The sequence below is a fragment of the Cyanistes caeruleus genome, chromosome 12 (genome assembly GCF_971803275.1).
Source record: "Cyanistes caeruleus chromosome 12, bCyaCae1.hap1.1, whole genome shotgun sequence".
Classification (NCBI taxonomy): Eukaryota; Metazoa; Chordata; class Aves; order Passeriformes; family Paridae; genus Cyanistes; species Cyanistes caeruleus.
The window spans coordinates 5,284,819-5,309,910 of record NC_141712.1 but is presented as its reverse complement, the minus strand read 5'-3'; the positions used below and the strand labels follow the sequence as shown (position 1 = coordinate 5,309,910).

General features: G+C 41.6%; 2 long non-coding RNA genes across 3 annotated transcripts; one reads left to right on the top strand and one right to left on the bottom strand.

Moving 5' to 3' along the window:
* Positions 1-2,430: 2,430 nt before the first annotated feature.
* Positions 2,431-10,426, bottom strand: LOC111934680 (uncharacterized). Of its 2 annotated transcripts, none has more exons than XR_002867374.2 (3): positions 8,952-10,426; positions 8,276-8,418; positions 2,431-7,183 (listed from the first exon to the last, which is right to left on the bottom strand). It is a non-coding gene; the product is annotated as an uncharacterized LOC111934680 (long non-coding RNA). The 2 variants fall into 2 exon arrangements; XR_015275326.1 differs by having other exon boundaries at positions 8,251-8,418; positions 8,952-10,411.
* On the top strand, positions 9,624-23,207 carry LOC147650824 (uncharacterized). The gene is made up of 4 exons (XR_015275327.1): positions 9,624-11,586; positions 11,687-12,170; positions 15,178-15,416; positions 23,088-23,207. It is a non-coding gene; the product is annotated as an uncharacterized LOC147650824 (long non-coding RNA).
* Positions 23,208-25,092: the final 1,885 nt, after the last annotated feature.

Genomic DNA, 25,092 nt, shown 5'->3' with positions numbered 1-25,092 from the left:
CACTACAAATGGTTTCATGGGGACTTGCTAAACTGGGAAGTGAGGAGGAGGGCAGAGTAAGCCCACTATAATTTTCCTTTAATGTTCTTTTTTTTTCACTCCTTCCCAGGAGCACAGGCAGCCCTGGTTTGGATTCAGGGGATGAAGTCACATCCTTGCCCTGTCGGGACCTGCGTCTGCCACAGCGTCAGGAGGACAGGGGACTTGTAGCACTGGGCTGGCTACATGGGAAATTCTCATCACAGCAAAGGCAGTGGGAATTGAAAGCAAGCTGCTGGGCTGCCACTCTCTCCTGAATCTGCACTGTGACTGCAGCCTGTCCACAGGGAGCAGCTGGGACAGGAGCTGAGCTGGAATAGCAATCACACCCTGCCCTTTCTGCAGGAGCTTGTCTGTGGTCACTCATGGCTTGTGCTGCTTCCCATTCCTCAGCATTCCCTCAGGACAGGTGTCTCAGTCTGTGCTCAGAGTCCTGTCCTACAGGACAGCTCTATCTCCAGCATCCCCACAGGGAACCTGCCCCCAGGAGATGCAGAATCCAGCAGAAAAGTGGTGTCTTCTCCCCTCCACATGGCTGTGGTGCCACATTAGTGCCACATTTGATAATGTTGTTCTCCTTCCTGTTGCTCTCTGAATGCGTGACTTCAGTTTTCTGCCTTAGAGGCTTCACGAGCTAAAATCCATTCTGAGGGAAGAAGAATACTGAAAAGCAGCAAAAAATGCTGCCTGGAATGGCCTTGACTATGAACACATCGACACTGGGTGTAAGACAAAAAAGTTAGAGGATAGAAGATTGAAACCTCAGATATAACAGAGCTTAAATTAAAATTGTTTTATTCTACAACTGCAAGATGCTATGTGCAAAAACAGACTCACAAGATGAAAAGATTGCAGGAGGAAATTGCTTATGCCCCAATATTTCCCTGGCTCCTTTCTCAGCTCTCTGGTTTCCACCATTTCCTTACATACATACCAAGTTCATTTTCGTACAAGTAGTTATTTTGTTTTGGTTTTGAAATAAGAAAATAGAAGGCTGTAGTAGGAGTCATTTTCATATATTTACCATCTGATATTTTCCTGGTTTTCTTTTCCCCCAGCAGTCTCTCTCTCTCAAAATCTCTGCTATTTGTACTTATAAAGCAACCCACACATTTTCCAGTAGTATTTCCACTCTCCAGGATAATGTTTTTTGGACTGATATAGTGTAATACTTAAGAGGAAGAAAATATCTTGAAAGAATTCTTCTTATTTTCACCTTTTGATGTTCTCAACTGCCTTTTTTTCCTGAAATCTGATGGGTTGCAAGACAAGATTTTAAGTATTTACAACCATCTCTAATAAACCGCTTCATGGATATTTATGAGGTGCTGTTTTAGCAGGCTGTATTATAATATTAATCAAAATCAAGGCTGCCTCTTGGAAACACTCCAAGAGTTAGATCTTTGCTGAAATCTTTCCAGGTATCTTTATTTTTCCCATTCCTTTTGTTTTTTGTTGTTGATAATTTCCAGTTAAGTTATTTATCAGATGATGTTTGAATACATATGAATACAGTTTTGACAGGAACTCAGAGAATCCTGAAATTAATCTTTGTTTTAATGTTTATTCAACACATTTATATTTGTTTTCTGTTTATTTCTAAAGGAAAGGAGCCATATTAGCACCCTGCTGTGCCACTAAAATTACATTGTACGAGTTTATTGCTTACAAGCAGAGATGTCCTGGCACCTTCTGAAGATGTGTATGAATCCTTGGTGCAATTCTCACATCCCTCACTCAGAGGTCTGATGAACCCAGGAGACCAACAGGTACAATTTCAAGTACCTGTTTCAGGTTAAGGATTGTTTTTTTTCTGAAAGCTCAACCTGACACCCTTAACTTTTAATTTTCAGGGGCATTAATTCCAGCTGTCAGTGTGTGTTGAATGTTTCAAACCTCCAAGGGAGCAAGTAAAGTTTAGTGGGAATTTTTCAGATGGACTCCTTGATGATTTTCAGAAGTTCACAAAGGTAAGGCCAGGCCAACTGGGCACAAACCCCCTGCATTTTCTTGTTTATGTCTGCATGTATTTCTAAGCTGGATATATGACACCCTTCCTTTTTAGCCTGTTAGCTTGAAAGCCACTCTAGTGTGGTCAAACAGGATCAAGATCAGAAATCGTTCCTATTTTGTGTTGCTTTGGGTTCAATATTTGCCTGATAACTTTGTGAACTTTCAAGAATCGCTGCAGAATTGCTGGGGATAGGCCTAAACCAGTTCTTAGTTCTCTGCTTTAATGTTAACATTTCCCACACAATAATTGCTGGAGTATGGAACCACACAGGAAAACTCCACAATAAACCAAAATACCCACAGATGTGATTTGGGAAAGACCAGTGACATATAAAATACTTATACAATACAGAATCACAGCAAAGGCATGCCAAAGAATAAATCATGAAATATATTTTATTTCAAAATATTTTTTTCAGCTGTAATGGCCTGAGATATTACCTGCAGCACAAGTCATTTGAAACCTGCAATATTATTTTTAGTGCCTTTCCCTTTGCCCTTGTACCATAAGCAGTGCAGTATGTGCAGCTGCAGTTAGAGGGCCACTGCTGATCAGTCCTAATTAAAACACTTCTCGTGTGCTTTATTGATGCACTCTCAGCTTTGGCCCACGCTTTTAGGGAATATCATGGTAAATGTATCTGAGGGGAGATGACAAAGTCTGAGAAATAATAAATGCTGGTGTTCAATTGATCTTACAGGTGAGCCAGGAGTTGTCCTGGTCACTCTCCTGCTCTTCCACAGCTGCATTTTGTCCATGCTGAGTTAAATTCCAAGGGCCCAATTCACCACTCCATTGCACTGGTTTGATGCTGGTGGAATTCCATTGACTTTCACAGAAATGCAACCGCTGAAGGCTCTAGAAACAAAAGTGGCCTTCAGGCCTCAAGGCACACAAACAGGGGTCAATCCACTGTTACAGTCTGGAGAGCTGAAGGACTTGGAAATGTTGCTATTTTTAGCAGGATGATAACAGGCCATCAGTCCCCTCTGCAGCACCGTCTGGAAGTCTGGAGCTATAACAGAGCAAGTGGTTAAAAATCAGCCACAAGGAAAGAGGAAGTCTCCAAAAGATTGGTGGAATCCTCTGGAGAAGAAACATTTCTTTCTTTATCTAAATCCCAAAGGCTTTTTACTGTTGTTGAAATCAGGATATCCTCATTGATGTCGTGAAATCAAATCTGACTGAAGCTTGGGAGTGAAGAAGAGGTTTTGGAAGCTGCCCTGAGAGGCTGTGGAAACAAGCAGACTGTGCTTGAGGGCAGGAAGGAGGAGTATGCAAGGACAGATATTTTCTGTCAGCAGCCTGAGTTCCCAGCAGTGAGAACTTCTGATCACCAGAGTGATGTGGAGGCTGCAGAGACCTTGTGATCACTGATGCCCCACTCTGTGCACTGGAGCATCTGCAGTAGAATAAATAGTCTTTAGCGTTGGAAATGCAGGCAGAGAAATTGTGGTTTCTGTTGTGCAGAAATCTCTGGACAGGGCAGTTTTATCTGGCCAAATCCACTCTGCAGCCTCCCTTGTGATGTGCTGAAATGGCACTGGCAGCCCTGTGCACTGGATTCCATCCTAATAGATCGAGTGAATAGTTAAACTTCAATTTGCCTTTTCCTACATTCCCAACACTGCAAGTTTGCAGAGAGGACAAACAAGGCATTATCAGGGAAGTTATATGCAGAAATCTGCTCTGATTGACTGAGAGTACATCAGCCTTGACATATTCTTGCAATATTTTTCAGCAACAGAAAGAAAGAGAAGGATGCATTACATCAATCAAATTAACAGGGCAAAAAGGCAAATGCAAGGCAAATGTCAGTTCACTCTGCAGATCCCATTCTTGCCCAAGTGAAAAGGAGGGAGTAAGGTGGGCCATTGTACCCATTATTGGTCTGCCATATAAAATAGACAATTACTTGTGTTGTGTGAGACAGTTTTGCTGTTCTCCTGTGCTGAACTGCTGTGCTCTGTTCCAGTGTTATACGGTTGTAGCCAGTGTGCTGGAGAGAGCAAGCAGAGAAAAGGCTGTATGCCTGAATTAAAGCATTACCCAGAGAAATCCATTATATTTTGATTTATAATTATGGAAATTCTTTTATCCAGTGTGTCAAAGTGATTTGAAAGCACCGAAGCAACTCCACAGCATAGGTATTACTTGCTGTAGCATGATATCAGCTCTGGGAAGTTTACCTCAGCTACACTTAAGCTGACAGCCTGGAGGTCAGTGCCAAAGAGGCACATTGCTGGAGTTGCATTTTCCAGATGCCAGGGAGATGAGGCAATGCTGAGGGAACTAAGCCCTGCTGGCTGTGAACCCCTGAGCCCAAGCTGCACATTCCAGCTGCTTCCTCTTCGTCCCGGTACGAAGGACAGGCAGGGCCTGGTTCCTTTCCTGGGGAACTCATCTCTTTGGGGTGGGATGAGTGTTTTTGGCTTTCCATCCCCTGTGGACCTGCCTGCAGGCTGCAGCCTGGACATCACAAAAAATGGAGAGGTTTTTAAGAGGTCTCCCTTCTCTGACTTCCTCTCAATAATCACAGCATGAAAATCGAAAAGCAGACTCCCAGCAAAGTACAGCTCAGGCAACAGGGGGCTGGTTCCTAAGTGGCTCCTGGCTCTTCTGACCCAGAAGGGTGTTTAATGGGAGAGGCTTTGGAGTGGATGTCCTGCTGGTGAGGATGTCCTCACCTGAAGGTGAGGCTGCTCAGATACTTCTTGAGCTAATTTTCCTTTCACTGCAGAGCACATTCCCCCTCCATTCAGGAGGTGCCTGTCTTGGTCAATTCTCCCAAAAAGCCACTTGGAAATTCATCCTTTTTTGCTTAAACACTCTGCCACAATATCAGCCTCTTGCACAGTTCATGTATCAGCCTGCTGATGCTACAGGGGTGTTGCTTCATCCTTGATGAGCTGTTCAAAACAGGTGCTCACCCTGAGGGTTTGACTTAAATCCAACAGAATTAAGAAATGTTAAAGGGGGATCTGCATCTTTCAAGCAGACCCATTGTGTCTTGGTGCTGTAGATAAGCTCCAGTCAGTGTAAGAAGAGGCAAAGTTTCACTCCAGTAAGAGCAGTGCAATTTGAAATGTTGGCAGCTGATAAGTGCAGGTGAGGATAAAGGCATGTCTGCATCAGTCACTTGCATTTCACTCGGAATATATTTTTCTTTGTTGGAAAATCCTACAGATATATGCACCCATCTTCTCCTCAATCCACATTATCTTACTGCTAGTGTGCTTAATTATATCCTTTCCATAAAATCCCCAATTTTAATATGCCTTGCAAGTAAATTCTACACCTTCTTTCTAAAATATAACATCCTAAGTATCTCTCCAGGCCTCCAACTTGAGAGACCTGAAAATGCAAATGAAAATATTTTTACTTCTCTCTGAAGATACCTCTAGACTCCAAGGTTATGCAGAGTCTTGTCCTTATATCATCGTACCTGCATCTTCTGCTTCTGAAAATATTGACCCAAAGGACCTTTTGCACACCTCAAAACAAACACAGGCTGAGTGAGAGCTGTACATGAGAAGGTGCAATTTGAAAGCATGTTATCTATTCATTCTGAGAAATTCCCACACTTTAGTATATATATATATTGTTCATTTTTCTGTCATGCAGGGAGAAAATAAAGCAGAAAGCTTTCTTTTGCACTAAACTGAGGTCCTGTCCTTTTGCACTTGCATTATTCTGGGATTAGGTGACACTATGTATCTTTAATTTTACTTATTTACATTGAGTTGTATTTAACTCCTTGATAATGGGATCCTATTCAAATATATTGGGTTTATCTCTTTTGACTCTGAAAGCACAAATAATACCAAAATTTCAGTTGAACTTTCATAAAGCTGGTGCTGTCCTATAGTAAAGCCAAATAATCACATTGATTTTTACTTGGCATCTAGACTAACTCTTAAGGAATATATGTGGTAATTGATTTGTATGCTAGAGTTGCTGCAGGGTTTATTTTCAAAATGAGATTTTGGGGTAGGGTATTTTTTTGTTAATTAAATATATTTAAAAGGATTTATGTTCTCTTCTTGTTCAAATAGACTGAATTTTCAATGACTTCTACCAAAATGTTAGGTGATCTTCTGCAGTAAATAACCCTTTTTGTGAGATAATGCAGGAGGAGTCTGAGAAATCCTTACTTTTATATTACTTCTCCCAGACAAAACCAAATATTACAGTTATCGTTTGGGTTCCTATTGTTTTAGTGACATTTTAAAGACACCACAGCTTAATGAACACGTTTTAATGAGTAGGGCTCCAATTGTTTTTAGTTTAGGTCTTAAATTTTTCCCCTTGTTAAGCACTTCTGCTTTTACTAGAATATTTTGAGTTAAAATGGAACAGATTTTGGGAAGTAACCTTAATATCATCACCCCTTCTTATCACTGTCTATGATAAGAGTCCCCAGAGGCTGCACCTGGAGCAGTGTGTGCCTTTGCCCAGCTCCATTCTGAATTTCCACTTGTCCCAGGGAGAGGGGAGGGACAGAGACCTCCTGGGGCCAGCAGGAATTGCAGACATGGAGCCAAACCCCTGGTCATTCACACAGAAATGGGCTGGGCAGTGCTGGGATAAATGCTAAAAGAAAATCTAAGCATGTGGGATGGGATTTTAAGATAAATTTATGAGCCTATTTAGTGACCTGTCAGGTGATTTGGATTTATTTTTAAGTGATCATAAAAGCTCAAACTGCAGAAATCAGTTTTTTTAGAGACATGTTTAAGAAGCCAAATTTACGAGTTCTGACAATGTTACAAAGCAGCTGAGAAACTTAAATGCATCTTCCAGCTTTTATTGCTCTGGTCCTTAGCTCCAGTGGGTATCAGTTGGATGTAAAGATGCTTATTAAAACTCAGTCTCATCCTTCCACTGATAGCCCTCCTATATTTATCAAGTATTTTTGTGGCGGTTTCAGTGGATGACAGCCCAGGAAAGGGATGACATCTAACAATTGATTGATAAATTGAACTAATTTTTGAAATATCTGAGTTCCTGCCCCTGATTTTCCAGACTTCATAATGGCTGCACAGGTAATTTGGCCTTTTTGATCTTCTGTCACTCACTTTTGATGGAAGCAAGAGCATTCTTCTGTTTTGGAGAGAGGAAGGAGGAGATCTGAAACACACCAAAGGAATAAAACAAGCATAATAATAATAATAATAATAATAATAGTAGTAGTAGTGCAACTAAAATAATAGAAAAGCAGTTGCCAGGTTTTGAGCTGGGCTTGCAGTGGGCCAACAGCCATTGACAAATTCAGATGTCTCTTCAGGGAGTGCATTTAAAGCTTGTCATCTTCAGCTGATACACACCAAGTAGGGCTGTGTTCTAAGGACACTTGACATTTATTGAGACAATTATTTAGTCAACCAAACCCCTACCTACTTGTGCAAGGGAATTGACCCTTATCTCACTCAGGGGGCTGCAGACACACACATCACTTTGCCTCTGTCTTCAGAGAGAATTAGTAACAAATCCAGGTTTACAGGGCACAGGAGGGTTCCTGGCCCCCAGTGCTGTGTTTGGGCTATTGATGACATCAATCATGGTGAAGGCACAGTGCAGTTGCCAACCCCACTAGGTATTGCTGTTTTTTAAAGATATCCAACACCAAATCACAAGCACTTGAGCTTCTTTCAGGAAGCAAGAGGCCTGGCCTGCATTCTGTCACTGCTGAAGAGAAATGCAATGCATTTATCACAGGAAAAAGGTGTAGACTTGAGATTTAGTCATCTTCCTGTGTATAAAGATTTGATGTATGTTGTTAGAAGCTACCTGCCTGAGCTGTATTTCATTTAAGCTTTTAGAGCCATCTAAATCAACTTCTTTAGCTTTAGGAAGATAAAGATTGTAAAACAAGTTATCTGAGCATCAGGAGGACTACTGCATAGATTTATACCTGCTACATACTGTAGGTGTGTAATTCACTTATAAATCACCAAGCTGGTGCACATTTTCAGAATTATCTGGGTATTTGGTTAGTACAAATTTAAATGAAGTAATATGAGCATGTGCTTGCTTTTTGTAAGGCAAGGAAGAACCACAGGCAAACAGAAGTTAAAAATAATGAAAGGTACCAAGAATACAAAGCTATTATTCTTACATTGTCAATGCTTAGAAAAATGCCTGCTGAAGCATTGTTCATAATAATGATATTACCTCTGTAGATCAGGATGTCTTACCAAGAACAGGATGCATTTGCTGTACCTTTATAAGGAGGGGTTGAAGAATTAGGTGGTTCTCCAGCTGACTGGAACTGGATGTCTGGAATGGCTTTCCTCACAAATCAGTTCCATTTGCATGCATGAGAATTATTTCTTCAGAAATACTTGTCTGGAAGTAAGCAGGAGCTGTGGAGGAAGGTAAAATGACTATGCCATTTTTGGTCATTTAAATAGAAAAGTTGTCTGAATTGTGGAATTTATTTAGCTGCTGTACAAAATCCCTTGCCATGCTGACTCGAGACCAAATATCTGGCTTGGCTGTAGCAGCCAGCTGGAGCAGAGCTGCACAACCTCTGGAGGCAGCAGGATGGCAGGAGGGGATGTGACTGTAATCACAGCCTGGCTGTCTCCCTTTTCCCCAACTTTGAGGCAGCCATTTCAATGCCTTGATGACCAAAAACTTCTTAAAACAATTCTCAACCCAACCCAGCCCAAAAATATATATAAACCCCCTCACCCCAAAACAAAAGAAAAAAATCCTCACTAACAATCCAGAGAGAGAAAATACAAGCATGGTTTAAAAGTGTTTGTTTCCTTATGACTTTGATTTTTGTTTCTAAAAGAAATTCTGGGTCTGGGGGGAAAGGAGAAATTGTAATCATTCTTTTACCCTTAGGAATAAAGGTGCTAGACAAAGCTGTAGCAGTATTTAGTCATACCTCAGTTTCTTCTCCTCCTTAATGAACTTGGCTGATGAAGTGCTTCTGACATTGTCTGTGGAGCTGTTTGTCACTTTTCTCATAATCTTTACTCAGAGGGGAATGATGTGGGGGGAAGTTTCTGTATGGCTGTACTGTCCTACAACAGCCCTGAAACAATCCTTTGCCATTATCTTCCTTGCACAGCTATTGTGCTAGATAGCTGGCAAATAACTGAATTCTCATTTCCAAGAGCTCTCCTTTTAAACAAAAATTGATATTAAAGAAGTGTAAAGCTGTGCTTTAAGAGTTAACATCTGAGTACAGTAGGGTCTTCATATTTCCATGGCAACAGCTTAACATGATCAGTAAGTAGAGTGGACTATTTTGCTATGAGGCGTCATTAAAAGAAAAATCATGCTGGGAAACACACATGTATCACAGAATAAAATCTCTTCTCCCTGGTTTTGAAAATAGACAATTTCTTTGTTGTTCTGTATTGATACATTGTTTTGAAATTGCTGTTGCATTAGAAATGCAAACAGTAATTTACTCGGCTTTTAATTACAGTTTTTGTGATTGCAGTGATGTAAATTTAAAGAAGCAACTTTACAACAGAGGTAATCTGACAGCTGCCACTAAACCACTTATTTACACTATGTATCACCACATTTTCTACAGCAGGTTCTTGTTGGAGTGTTGCACCGTTCTCTGTGGTGGCAGGGGTGGGCTCAGCTGCCGGTGGAGCCATTTCTATTAAGAATATATTGATAGCTGCTGTACCAGCAGTGGCCAGCCTTTCCTGCCAAATTCATTATTTTTGAGAGGTCAGAGGTCTGCAGAGGCTGTGATGGGACAGGTTTGCTGTTCCTCTCTGCTCCGTGTGTCCCTCGCAGGGTGTGAGGGAACACGAGGCCTGGCATTTTGTTCTGGAGGTTCCTGTTAATGATCTCTGCCCCTGCTCTCCTGCACGCTGTGAGAGCAAGCAGAGCTCTGAGAGTGCTAAACTCTGCTCACTCCCCTTCAGCCTGTCACTCCTGAGGGCAGGGTCTGCATGGAGACAGCAGCGGAATTCTGGCTGATTCTCTGCTGTTAACTTCCATGCCAGTGAGGGAACTCTTCCTCGTTTGAGGGTGTGCACCAGCCCAAGATGTCAAGTGTTATTTTAGCATCCTGAAATGAGCTACCGCTGACAGACTGCATCATGTCTACAGGCTCTGCAGGGGGATCTGGCCAGGCTGGATCCGTGGGCTGAGGCCAGGGCTGTGAGGGACAGCAGGGACAGGGCCAGCTCCTGCCCTGGGCTCAGCCCAACCCCATGGAACTGGGCTGGGGCAGACGGGCTGGAAAGCTGCTGGGGAAAGGCCCTGGGGGTGCTGGTGCCAGGGGCTGGGCACAGCCCAGGTGTGCCAGAGGCCGATGGCACCTGGCTGTGCCAGCCCTGGGGTGGCAGCAGGCCCCGGGCAGGGCCCGTCCCCTGTGCTGGCCCTGCTGAGGGACCTCCAGGGCCGTGTCCAGCTCTGGGCCCTGCTTTGAGAAGGGGGCTGGATCAGACACCTCCAAAATCCCCACCTTGTGAAATTCTTTTAGATCTGTGTTTGAGATCCTGCTCAGTACTAATTATTTTTTCCCACATTTAAACATAAAATACATTATAACACGGCTTGGTCTCATTAAAAATTGTTTAGTGGAACAGAATCTGGGAGCAGGTTTATTTGGCAATAAGAAAACATGCCCCGTTGTGTTCTTCCCAGGCTGGGGCATCATTAGTGCCAGGCTGTGACACACTGTGTGAAGGAAACATCAGGAGGCTGCAGGAGAGAGAAATCAGAGCTGATACAAACAGTGAGAAAATAAAGGGAGCAAGACCAGTCACAGATTGAACCTTGCGTGTCAGTCATGATGAAAAAGTCTTCCAGAGCTACTTGAGTGGATGAAGAAATCATGCATGAAGATGTCAGTGTGCCTTTGACTGTAGAACATGAAAATCCATTTGTTTTAACCTCCCTTTGCCTCACTAGAGTATTTCAGCAACGAATGATTCTTGGCAGTAGTACTTTACTATGCATGCCCCAGAGAAGGCCTAACTGGGCCTCCCAGGTACTGATGTCATATAAATAATATTATAATGGAGCCCATTTAATGCAAGAGTCAGAATGTGGTAAATGGAGAAAGTTATATTCAGCAGAAATAAATAATATCATTCCAACTGCCAGGGAAGAAATAGCATGTCAATGGAATCCATAAATCAGGCAGTGTCACTCTCACCTAATCAAATTTACCTTGATGTAATTTTACTAAGTATCACCCGTGTGTTACCCAATGTCACCAACTATTTGCATCCTTATGCATAACAGTAATGCAGGTGACATACAGAACAGTCTTGTCTCTCAGGCTCAAAATATATTTGTCACATCTTATTGCTGTCACTTGGCACTTAATATCAGACCCATTAAAGTGTAACTCTTATTAAACATGATGTTAAGCTAAGGAACTGACACTATTTTCAGTTGTATCATGAAGGAGTGAACACACAAGTTGCAGTCTCCTTGTGTGTCACAGCTGTGTGTGAAGCAGTGGTAAATCCACAGGGGCTGGGAAAAGTTTGAGGATAAGATTGTCCACTAAAGAGGCCACTAAACCAGGTGGGATCCAGGTAAGCTAAGTTTTTCTCTTGGTTTTGCATGATAATGTGTAAGCCATTTCACTGTCCTAATTCTGTGTGTCCCTTTCTGTGATTTGTTTGTTTTATCCAGCTAGATTGCACCTTCAGAGGGTTTGTACTGTGGCAAGGATGATAGCTGAGACTCCTGGAATGTGCTATTGTGTATATAAGGACAAGCCACACTATAAAAGTATCTTACAGACTTTGATAGTCTCCAATTCTTTCAGACCCTGTCAACTTCTATGAGGGATCTTTGCTCAGTTCTTCAAAAGTAAAGAAGCAAGATGAGATTTTTTTTATTTTTACTGGCACAAAGCTCTCTGAACTTGAAAGTCTGGGCTTGTTGATTTGAGCCAATTTTCTCTTAAAAATAAGGACTGATGCTTTTTCCCTTTCTTTAAAAATGAAGCTTACAAGTATTTCAGTTTCCAAGCCAAATCTGAATGCCTTCTAAAAAGCTGTATGCTGACCCCAGGTCTATAAAAAACTGTTTTATGTAGGCCATCATGTAAGGGACACATTGCTTTTTGTAAGAAAATAAAAAAGGAGGCAATAAGTTACAAATCCCAAAGCAGGTAAGTGAGAGTGGAGGAAAGTACCTTCAGTTTTCAGAAACTGTAAATTGTGGTTTAGTGATCCTGCTGGAACCTAAGGGAAATGAAAAGTTGGTGTGAAAAATATTCAAAGGGAAAAACATACAGGGCTGAGAGGAATGGATTAAGAGTGATAAGAAACTTCTGGAAGGTCTGGACATAAAAATAAATGTCCATCACTGTGGACATTCTCATCACCTCTGCAACATCAGACCCTTCCTGGGAAGGCCCTGCAGTAGAAGGACCTGTGACAGGAGAGCAAGAAAACGAGATGTGACAGAATTAGGAGGTGACAGCAGGCAAAGCATGAGCTGGTCCCTCCTTTGGATGTGGAGCAAGGCAGACATAGATGTGACCTCGTAGAAAAGTCTCACAGTCCTGCCAGCTCAGCAGAGGGACAGTGCAGGTCCTGGCAGGGCTGTGAGAAAGGGCTGGCTCAGCTGGCCATGGCAGTGACTCCTACAACACCTGAGAGCCAGTGTTACCCCTCCCTGAACGCATTCCCCAAGGCTCCAGGAGTGAATCCAAAGCAAGGCAGCTCCAGAAGCGAGCCCACAGAGGCTCCCCAGTACAGCTTGCCATTGCTTGATGCAGGATGTGACCTCCAAACCTCTTCTGGTTCTCAATTTGCATTTCATGCCATTTGTTGAATTTTATTTCTGCTCATTGCTTCTGCAGTACTGTCTTTGAAAGTGGTGTCTGCTTGTAATAGCAATTATGGAATATTCAATTTCTGCGTTTTACAATTCTGCTGAATTTTGTTCGAGAATATATTTCGTGCAGTGTTGTTTTTCTCTCTTGATTGGGAGATCTGGCCTATAAATCATATTTCCAGAACATCTAATCATCTAATGAGCTTCAGATTATAATTTGTGGAAACAGGTGCCCTTTCAGAAGGCAAAAAAAAGTGACATTTATGCAAATATTTCTTCTAAAAATGAATTTGCTGCCTATTCATAAAAATGCAAGGAAACTTTATCTCTGTGGTTTCCTTGTTCTAATTCATTTCACAAATAAATTTAAGACAGCTAGCAAACTGAGAAAAAATTATCCTGGTTGAGGTGTTATTTCATTCAGTTTTAAATATTAATGTATGATGTTGCATCGTTATGTAGCACTCTTCACAAAGATGATATAAACCATTTGTTAAAGAAAATATGAAGCTTCTGAAATGTCTGCTCATAAATGTTTACAAGAGAGATCATAGGTAGAATTATAGGAAAGGCAAATGAAGAATAGATGAGCCTAGGCAACCCTGGCATAAGACATGGTTGGCAAGCAGCCCAAGTTGGATTTCTAAATGATGACCTTTTCTTCCTTGAAATAATATTTTTGCATTTCTAAGGCACACCATGCCATGATCAAAGTGCCTATACATTGAGTCTGTATGTGAAGTGGGTGTACGTAGTGAAACATGTAAAATCAGTAATCACAGGATCACTGAATGGCCTGGGTAGGAAGGGACCTTAAGGATCACCTGATTCCACCCCAGCCATGGCAGGGCCAGCTCCCAGTGTCCCAGGTGCTCCAGCCCCAATGTCCAAGCTGGCCTTGGGCACTGCCAGGGATCCAGGGGCAGCCCCAGCTGCTCTGGGCACCCTGTGCCAGGGCCTGCCCACCCTGCCAGGGAACAATTCCTGCCCAAGATCCCATCCAGCCCTGCCCTCTGCCACTGGCAGCCATTCCCTGCCTCCTGGCCCTGCAGCCCTTGGCAATTGTCTCTGTCCAGCTTTGCTGCAGCTCCTTCAGGCCCTGCAAGGCCACCCTGAGCTCAGCCCAAAGCTTCTCCTGTGCAGATGAACAATGGCAGCTGTGGCAGCCTTTCCTGCCAGCAGAGCTGCTCCATCCCTCTGCTCATCCTGGAGCCTCCTCTGGGCTCACACCAAGAGCGGATGGAATTTTTCAGTGTCTTTGCTGCAATTTGGAAGAACTGAAAAACTGTGAAGTCCTGAAAGCCCAGCCCCTTGCTGTGGCTTGGCTGGTGGAGATGGCACACATGGGCTGCTGGAACAAGGAAAGGATGTGCTGAGAGCAGAGCAGAGAAGGGAGAGGAACATTTAGACTCCCACCCCACAGCTCTGTGTCATGGTGCAGTCTTTGCACCCTGTGTGAATTATTCCAGGTGCCCTTCAGCTCCCACAGCAGTCAGGCTTGCACAGGTAAGTCCTGTCTCAGTCTCCTGCTCTCCAGGGCTGCACAGACCCCTCTGGTGTAGCATGCAAAGCCAAGGCCAGCTTCCCTCAAAATCTTAATAAAGAGGTAGTGAATTGAAGTCTGCTGGGAAATTCACTGTGAAGGAAAGAAGCAAGTGGATTTTCTTACCTATTCTCCTTAAGGAATTAGAAGAAAACCCCCCCCATATAAATTGGGGCTTTCTGTTTGTTTGTACCCTGCTCACTGAGCTCACCCGAGCCCATGCAAACAGCATCTCACTTGCATAGTTCATTCTTACCATATAAAGACTTTATTGAGTTTTCTAACTAGATTTGGGCTTTATTATCTGTTTGCCAAATGACAGGCAATATTAATGCTACTGCTTTCTTCCAACATACAAATTATAGAAATCTATTTAATTTCATTACAGCAGTTGAATTAATTGTGTATAATATCATATTGAGGGTTTTGCTACACAGGAAGGAAAGCAAATTAAGGTGGCAATAAGCATAATTGAAATCCTTTACGTGTTTAACAATTATTTTTTTGCCTTCTCTTTATATTTGTTCTTCACAGTTTTGGTTGTCCTATTGTTAATTCCAGCAAAAACAAGTCTCCAGATTTGTAGCTGTTTTGACATGCCACTGTTAGCTCACTGAAATGTGACAAGTGCAGAAGAGAACTTCTGATTGGATTCTATTGCAGTATTATGCTATGCCTACCAGTAAAAAATGCAGAGAAAATTGAATCCTAAAATTATCTTCCTCTCTTCCATTTACTCACCAAGCCATTTCTTCTATTTTTCAATTATCATCTGGTAATAAATGTGTCATAGTGCAAGATGAGACCTCCGTGGAATACGGCAACACTGAAGACAGAGTGGAAAATTCAAGAATATGCAAACTTGTTTGGATGCAAATTTGGTCATTATATTGAACCGAAAGATGGGAGCTGGAGAGAAGGGAAGTAGCAAAACTCCAGAAATTTCCTGGGCTAACAAAAGAGTCCTCTGCCACATCTGCCACTGCATACCACAGCATGCTTCTTCCAGGGGATTTTCCTGTTCTGAAACAGGTTAGTAGGTTTATGAAGCATTTGTTTCCCTCTGTGGGTTTATCTGGGAATTAGTTGGGGCACAGACATTGGATAAAACCCATAGCCCTTGGAATCAGTGATTAAATTTATATTGGCTTCTATACACAGCCAGGATTTCTGTCTTTATACCAATCCCCTAGATGTCTGAATCCCACTCTCCACTGTTTCCCTTACCTGTCTCTGAATTTGTCCTCAGGAAAGCCACACACAATTACAGCTCCCATCCCTCTGTTAGCATCAGCCTCTCCTAAGACATTTGAATTTCTGAGGAGAAATCTTGAGAGAAGAAAAAAGTTCTCAGATTTTCAATTTATCTGTAGCCTGGAAGGAAAATGACTGTAAATTCTGGAGCTTCTGCAGCTAATTCTAGGGGGAACAGTTTGGCAGCACTGGAATCACGAGGAACCAGCTTGTGGGGGCTCCAGACGTCATTTAGCCTCACTGAGCAGAGCTCTCAAAGCTCTCTAGAGAACTCCCATACGTTTTCAATATGCTAGTCAAGGCTCCATGGCAGATACTCCTTCCAAATGTACTCCTGCCTAAAAATGCACCAGTATTCCTGAATAATGTCCTGGAACTCCAGGATGCTGCAGCCTCTCCATTGTTTTACTGCAGGATCTGGAGCACGCTTTAGGTAAAGGCATTTGTTTTCTGTGGCCACTGTTGTGCTTGGGACACCTCTGCTCATCTCCTGGCCTCACTGTGCCTTCCCTCTTGTTCTTTGTGACTCTGCTGCTCACTCAGGGAGAGAGGAGCAGGCTTCACTTCCAAAGTCAGTTCACAAAATCTGATTCTTTTTGCTAAATTTAAGCCGTTGCCATTTTCAAGCCAGCTTTAATAACAGTTGAGCATCTGATTTATCTAATGAGCACTGGCAAGTGAAGGTGCTGAGACAGTCGTGGCCTCTCCACTTCCCTGGTACTTAGGGACCTTTGCTTATTTTTGTGAACCCAAAGATGATGTTCTGTAGCATCATGTGCAAGTTCATCATCTGTCTGCAAGAGGGATGAGCAGCATTTGAGGAGCTGCCTATAGACATGGCTGTCTGTTTACATTGGCCATGAATAAATCCAAGCTGGAATTCCAAAGCAAGCTCCTCTGTTCCAAGAGGCAGGGCCAGAGATAACCTACAACTGGAGGTTTTCAAACTAATTTGAAGATGTGCTTGATAATGTGGCGTGATAATGTGAGAGCAATAAGCTGAAAATTAGGTGTTATAGGAAGTTCTTTAGTATTTCTGCACTCCAAATGTGCTGTTTCTGGAGGTTATTCCCAGGTCCAACAAACTGTGGGGGTTGTCTGGGTAGTGAAAACAGAAACTTGAGATCATGTAGGACAGCATGACCTACCCAATGCACTGGGATGGGGGAATGCAGATTTCCTGGCTAAAACCAGAATGTGACAATCTTTACCTGCCCTTAGATTTTGGACTGTGTACAACTTTCCTGCAGGGAGCTGCCCAACACTTTTTGGGTGGCTGCACATGAAGAGAGTGCAGGAAAGGAACAAAACCAATCTTTTTGTCAAATTTTCTATCACATGCATTCAAGATAAGCCAAATGAAGAGAATAAGGTGGAAATGGGATGACAGTAATAGGATACTGGCCCACTGATTTCAGCATAAGTCTTTCTGACTGGTATCATGTCAGCAAGAGGAGAATTAATCTGAGACATTTTACAGAATACACTTGTAAGTTTTGAGAAGCTTCAGGGCAAATCAATTGAAGTCTAGTATTTCCAAGAGCGGAAACTTATTTACTTTATTTCTTTCAACACTAGAGACTAGTGAGAGTGAACATAGAATGAACCTCTAAAAAAATCCATTATTTCCTATGAATTACATTTTGCTGATCTGAAATAAAACCCAAAAAAACCCACCAACCCCAAATTAATTTGAATAATATTTTTTACTTTACTTCCAGGAGAGAACTATTGTTAGGCTGACATTCCTAGACATGTAAATACTAGACCTGCATGTGATCAGTTATTTTTTCTTCCTTCAGCCAGTCTCAGAACTTTTGTTCATGGCTTCATTGCTGAATTTGAGAATCTTCAGCTAAACCCTGAGGAGCCTTGGAGGGCAGAGAGCAGTGATGACAATAAGTAAGATCCCAAGTGACCCAGGCTTCTTTCCCCTGTGGGTCATCTGGGTTACCCAGGGGTGCAAGAAAGGGATGTGTTCCCTTCAGAAAGACCACATGGAGAGCTGAGGAAATAATTCAGGCTCCGTGCCACTGCCTTCTGCTGATTGTTAGATGTGGTTCTCTGCTTGTAACCTGGATAAAGTTAGTTCTCCCTCAACCAGGCTATTTCTTCATTTAGCCTGGTAAGAGACAAGTTAAAAAGAGGCAACCCAACAAAGTCTTTGCCCAATGCTATTATCTGTAAAGGCTCATTGTAAAGGCTGATTTTTATTTCATTTAAAGCTTCCAGCAGGAAAACTTCACACAGCAAGGTTGGGAAGACAGCCCCCTCTCTATTGTTCTCCACTTTTGATTTGCTGTGAAAGGATGCTCTATTTTAAGAATCATGATTGTCTTCTTTAAAGGGCAATTTTAGGACTGTTCTCTTCAAGCAGAAGTAGATGGAGGTGGAGATAATAAATCCAGCAAAGTACATTATAAAGACCTAATAAATGTTAGGGAATGTACTTTAGCCTAAGGGGATCAAGACCATTCTCCCTGTGTCTCTCTTACACACACATTCCCTGATCATAACAAGATGAAGTGCAGATTTTATTGTATTTGTGTGACAATTCCAGCCTAGATCAGAAACAGGGCAGTGGAATAAATACACATCTAAATTAAAAGAAGATCTTCAAATGCTTTAGCAAATCATTTTTTAATCTGACACCTTTAAGCCACTGCCTCAGCAGAATTAATCTTGAGAGGAGATTATTTTTTGGAATTTGCTACCACACACATCTAATATTGTTTAAATTAGATTTTATTAAATACTTTTCAGGCTTAAAAACAACAGGATTGCTTGTAGAATTATAATTCTAGATTTACCTGCTGTACCTTGTTAAGGGGACAGAAATAAAAATGTGTGGGAATGTAGTATGTTTGTGGTCACCTTACAAGGATGGGATTCTTCCACTGTGTTTTTGGGAATTTCCTGTCAGCCCTAGGTGATTCCTCAGCTTTGTTCACTCTGTTTTTTAAACCAGTAATTTACCAGATCATTTCAAAATGCCATAAATGACAAAGTAAAGTCTTTTCACTTAGTAAGTGAAGTACTCTGTCAGTAAAACACATTGCTTACCATGCAGTCATAGCCAATGTCAGGTCATGCTTGGACTTGTGGAGCATGCAAGGTACCAGAATTTAACAAAAAACCCACAAAACCCAGAAAATTCAACTAAGCCAAAACAAAACAAGAAAACCAACCCAAACCCAAAACAGAAGAAAAACCCAACGCATTTTGTGGGTTTTCCACATCACAGCAAAATGAAAAGTACGAGTTCAGAAATGTTTGTTTTGTAAATTGATTGCAGTCAAATGCATATTGATCCCTAAAATCTTGTGTGGAAGATGTTTGCCCTCCAGGCACAAACTCCTTAAGGCTCTTAGCAGTGGTGGTACCTTTGGCTTCAGCAAATGGAAAAGTCTCAATTTATTTTTTCACACATTTAATGGTGTTCGTGGAAAGTAACTCCTTTTCATCACTTGAGCAAACTTCTGAACAGAAAGGGCATAAATTTATACATTTACATAATAGCCTCAGTGATGCACCTGGAGAGGGAAAGAGTTCTTAGGAAGTCAGTATCTCCCATATATTGCAAGCTCAAGAAAAGTAACCAGGAACATTTTAAGGTACTGGAAGATAACCTTAAAGGCATGAAAGGAATTGGGCTCAGTGGCAAACTATTTGTAAAGCTGCCCCTTTTGAACTGTTCTTACTGTTTGTACACTCAGTAGTCTGAAAGGTTCTCACGATGTTGTAACTTAGTAAGATTTCTGGAGTCTCCCTGTAAACATAAATGAAACAAAACTTTCACTTTCTTGTTTTTCTAAAGTGAAGCTGTCACGTTCCCTTCTAAAGTGAAGAGAGACAATTGCCAAGGGCTGCAGGGCCAGGAGGCAGGGAATGGCTGCCAGGGGCAGAGGGCAGGGCTGGATGGGATCTTGGGCAGGAATTGTTCCCTGGCAGGGTGGGCAGGCCCTGGCACAGGGTGCCCAGAGCAGCTGGGGCTGCCCCTGGATCCCTGGCAGTGCCCAAGGCCAGCTTGGACATTGGGGCTGGAGCACCTGGGACACTGGGAGCTGGCCCTGCCATGGCTGGGGTGGAATGGATGGGCTTTGAGATTCCTTCCAATGCAGGCCATTTGGTCATTCTGTGAAACTGAATTATTCTGTGTGCACATCTCAGTGTTCCCATCCTATGAGCCCTTTTTTATTCATTCCTTCTTTGGACAGCCTTGCTTTGATATATTTTGCAGAAAGAGATGACAGAAAGGGTACAAATATCTTACCTGAGTACAGGAGCAGGAATACAAAGGGCTCTTCCTTTGAAGAACACATTAAGTTGTGAATTAGAGTCCAGAGCACTCTGCTGCCTTCTCCACCATGCTGCCCAGCAGCTTACAAATGAGGATGTAAAAGTGCAAGGAAGAAGAGATAGATACCGATGTCCAGGAAGATCATGCCAGGCACAGTGTTTCTATGTTTGTGCTGTGCTGGGACATGGCAAGACAGCATTTTATCTATGGCATTTAACAGAGTCAGTTCTGTATCACACTGGAAATCTCGCTGAGGAAGCCCATGTTTTGTCAGCAGATCTCAGGAAATGAGCCCAGTGCAGGTGATGAGGAAACCTTAAGGCTGTACCAGCTGTCCCTCCCAAAGGGAGGACAAGGAGCTGATGAAATGAGGTGTCAAAATTTGCACAGGATATACACAATATTTTAATCTGGGTATCTTCCCTTGGTGTCCAGCTGATGGCTTTTTATTGAAGCTTCCCTCAAATTTTCAGCATGTTTCCTCACTTTGGTATATCAAAGTTATGTTGGCAGTGTAAAACACACCTGTTAACAGCATTCAGCTTAGATTTTGCTTTTGTTTGGTGGGAACATCATGAAATTTAGGTTTTGAGGATTTATTTTAAATGGTTTTGCTACCCTGTCAGGCCACAGATCAGGTATAAAGAAGTACCGACTCCAGACAATCACCATTTAATAGATAAAATTTTGATTGCCACATAGAATTTGATCTTTTAAATCAGGAAAACGTAACCTCTTCCTTTCAGGAATCTACAATTCAGCAGTAGGTGACTGGGGGCCTGCCATTAATCATTTATGAGTATCAGAAAGAATATTCAATTAGAGATGTGCTCCGAGACACTTTAATATTTCTAAACATGACAAGTTTCTGGTGACTGTAAATAGTACTCAAGTGACACATTCAACTTTAGGCAATAAAACAACAAATAATATGAACTGATATAAAGTGATTTAAGTGGATACAAATTTTAAATACCTCTGAATTAACTTTATGTTCCTGATGTGTTGGGATGAGGTTTGCAAATACCGTTAGTAGATGTAAAAGCTTTTTGTTTTCCATTTGCCTTTGCATATAAAAGCTCAGGTGAACTGATTAACACCCAAGTGGATGGATGCCATTTAGATACCCAGATATTACTATTTGTGTACATACAGGTATTTAATTACCTATGTGATTTCAGCTTGATTTGGGAGGATAATTTTATTTTACATCCCATTTTACTCCTGCATTTGTCAGATTCCTCTTTTCTGGCCACATCAGCTCCATGGCTTGGGAGCCATGTAAGCATGTAAGCATTCACCTTACAGCACAAACAGTGCCAATCTTGGCTGCTTTGGAGTGAAAAAAGGAAAGCTGAAATTGTCACAATGGATTGTTTTATTTCTGAGGATAATTCTCCTGCAAGGAGTAAAATAGTTGCCTAATTCCCATACCTATGCTATAATAAATCTTAAAGATCAATATAACAAAAGTTGTTTGTTTTCCAAGAGAATAACTTAATTTCTGGAAAATTGTGTCCTTATTAGGATTTTTTAGGAAGCTTGTGATAGTGTGGTCCAAGTATTACAAACAGTGGCTTAGTGGTGGATAAATCAATGATGCTTCAGTGATGCATCATGATATTGATGTGATTCAATGATATTCAGTGGGCATACGAAAGAAATAAAATTCTATATCTGTATAATTAAGGTGGGAAAACTCCCTTTTACCTGCATCTGTGCTTTGCTGAAGGCAGTCAGACGTGTTACATCAAGGGTTTTTTTTGTTACCACATCTGCGTGTTTATGTCGTGACATTGGTTTCTATTTACATTATTAAAGACATTTCTCTTTACTTTTTGTTTACATTTTTAAAAGGATGGCAACAACATTAACATGTCCTATAAAATCTTCTGGAGAATCCAACCTGAACATTTAGAGAAACAAACTGATCACATGCTCTTAATAATTGGAAAAAAATTGACAACCGCGAGCCATTCCCAACCGCTTTTTCCTTGAGCCCGCTCACTCGATAAATCCATCTCGATCTTCTTAATGCTCTGAGAAGTGTAATTAGTATAAGGCTCCCCTGCAAGTGAAAGATGGATAGGTGTGAGGAGAATTCAGGGAAGGAGCAGAGGAAGGGAGTATTAATGTGGAGCAGGAGCAATCCACAGCAGCCACAGTCAATATTCTGAGCTAAACAGCTGAGCATTAAAAGTGACGGAGACACTAAAATCATATTTGCTGTAGTAAACTCTTCCCACCCACTGAAATTAAAGGCATTTCTCACAAGGGTACCATTTCTGCAGTTCTTTGAGGGTCAGAGAATAAGAATGGTGCAAAACCCCTCCTACTTTTACTCAGCATTGAAAACCTGGTTTTATTTTGAATGGCTTCTGAACATAAATCATCTTGTTTTGCAAGAGAAACATTTTTGAGAATTTTATTCCAGGCCATTAGAATACTACAGTCCCTTAAGACAAAGACTTCAGCTTCAGTTATGTTGAATAGAAATGTGGCAACAATTAACTGTAAAAATCTAAAAGGGTTTTTTTTAATTATTATTATTACAAGTAATTTCTGTTATTTTCTTTTAGAATATCATCTCCATTTCCTGAATAATTTTCTTTAGCACTTTGTTTTGCTCCAAGGAACTCCAGCCTGATGGTGCCCTCATCAAGATAAACATGGGCATGCAATGTTAGTCAGCACATTTTAGAAGGAAATAATTACTGTTGGCTTCCTTGGGTGGTTCTAGAGGTGCCTCTGAATTTTCAGTCCCCTGTGGGACTTTGCCAAATCAAAAAGACTGGCTTTGTACTTTGATGGGGCTTCATATGAAATTTAGGGGCAGAAATCAAATCACAGCAGTTCTGGGCATCCAATGAAAGAAATCAAAGTTTAGAAGGAGATTCACCTGTTGAAATTAGGCATTTCTGGGGTTAGGTAGAAGCTGAATGAAAAAATCTTACTTTAGAATTTTACATTTAGGTGCATCAGTTCTGCCCACATCCAGCTTAAATCTGACCCCGAGAATCCAGCCTCCAGTGAACTTTCCTTTTGAAAGGAAACCAGTGGGATGGACCCACATTGTCCAGAGGAGACATTTTGAAGGATGCAAGATACTGTGTACATTGGCCATTCTAATTCTCATTCATTCTTACCAGAACCCTGCCTGGAGCAGCAGAAACTGCACTGATCATGGGACTTGCACTCAGATACCTTCTGAACGTGCAGATAAAGAGAATTCACCTGTGCCCTGAGCATCATGACCGTGTTTTTAACAGGTAGAATGACAGACTGATTTTGTCATGTCAGTGATGGCCTGTTCAGTATTGATGGCAAAATGTTTGTGCTTAATGATGCCCATAAATGCCATTTTTTAACTTGTCTTTTAGGGTCTTTTGAAGTATAAATATTCCCCTGTTTTCTTTCATTTTTAGAGGTACAGATAATATTTTGATTCCTGACAAGTACTGTACCTGTGATTGAAAGTGGAGAGGGTGACAAGGTACTGGTTGCTAGATAGAACAAGTGATATATTACTTAAATAAGAATATCAACTGATGTTTTTATAAATGGCCTAAATTCCTACAAATATGGTTTCAGTCCTGAGCTTGAAATTTGGTTCAAGCAGTCCCATCATTCTTGAATCTCGCTCTAATTTGTGAGTTATATTTTCTATCAGTCCTACTGCAGTAATAGTTCTTCCACTTAAAAATTTAATCCATCTTAATTCAAGAAAATGTCAGTTTACTGGTAATCTCTGGCTCCATATTATGCCCTTTAGCTTCTCTTTCTCTCTGGCAGGATGACAATGTCAGAATTAAATCATGTCTTTGGCGAGCAGTTTGCCCAACTGCAGCTCTCTGAATGAAAGCCCAGACCTTGTTTTATTTCTCTGTGTTGCAGGTGTTTCCCAGCTCACACAACTTTCTGTACACAGGGGATTCAACCCCCAAAAACACAGCATTGACAAGTGGCAGTCACATTAGGTCTGGAGCATGACTTAAAAGGCAGTTTTTGGTAAAAATCCAACCAATGGAGCCTGATGGTTTGTAATATTTCCACTTGGGGATGTTTCCCTTTTTTTTTTTTTTTTTTTTTTTTGTCTGGCAGATTCTGAATAACAACAGGTCAGAATAGCTTGAGGGATCAGCTGGTTTATTTGAATGAAGCAGAGATCTGGCCCTGGCTGGCTGACTCGTCTTGCTGGTGCTTTTGTGATGTTTGCAGACCCAGTCTTGTGTCTTTACACATTTCCAATCCTCACAAGAGAAGCAGCTGGCAAAGGGAAATGCAGAATACTTGGTGAGGTTTTACTGGAGCCCACATGCTGTTCCAGACAGGTCTCTGCCCCCTCTGCCCCTCGGAGCTGTGTGCAAGCAGGAAGAACAGGTCAGACCAGCTGCAGTATCCACAAAAAAAGGTTAATTGCTTCTAAATAGCTGAGAGTGCCATGTCTTGCCTTGCAATCTGAGAGTGTCCTCATTATAGAGCACCTCTCACTTTCCTGGGCTCCACTGCCTGTGTCTTTGCTGGAATTCCTGCTGGGAGAGCTGCAGGGTTAGCAATTTCTGAGTCAGAACGTTCTTCTTTGTATCTATTTGGTGCCTGGATTTAGTTATTGATAAAAGGTGGTTGTTGACTTTCCAACAGAGCTTTAAAAATGCTAATACTCCAAACACAGTAATGAATACTCCTTTTTCCTGTTGTCAGTGAAATTAGGGATGCAAGAAGAGCTTGGTCTTGGTCTTGGAAGAAAAAGGTAAGTAGTGAGCAGTCCAAAAGACAGGAGTTTGGACCAGCAGTGGTTTTCAAGTTGTTGGTCAGCATCCTCTGGGAGTGTCATAACCACTTGTAAAGGGATGAGAAAAGAAGAATTAAAAATAAATAATAAAAAAAACATTTAGCAGAATTGCACTTACCATATGAAGGTATGAATTACCATCAGAGGTTTGCACTTAAAACATGTTTCCTCTGAAAACAGTAGTTAACAATGAATGTTCCTTTTTCGTCTTTTATTCCATGCAATACTCAGAGAAAGAGAAAAAGCTGCCCCTTCCCCAATAATAGAATTTAAACAGAATTTAGAACCTGAAACATGAAAAGCAAGATGGCCAACAGAGGACTAAATCAACTGAGAATGGTGCTATAATGAACTTAATTATG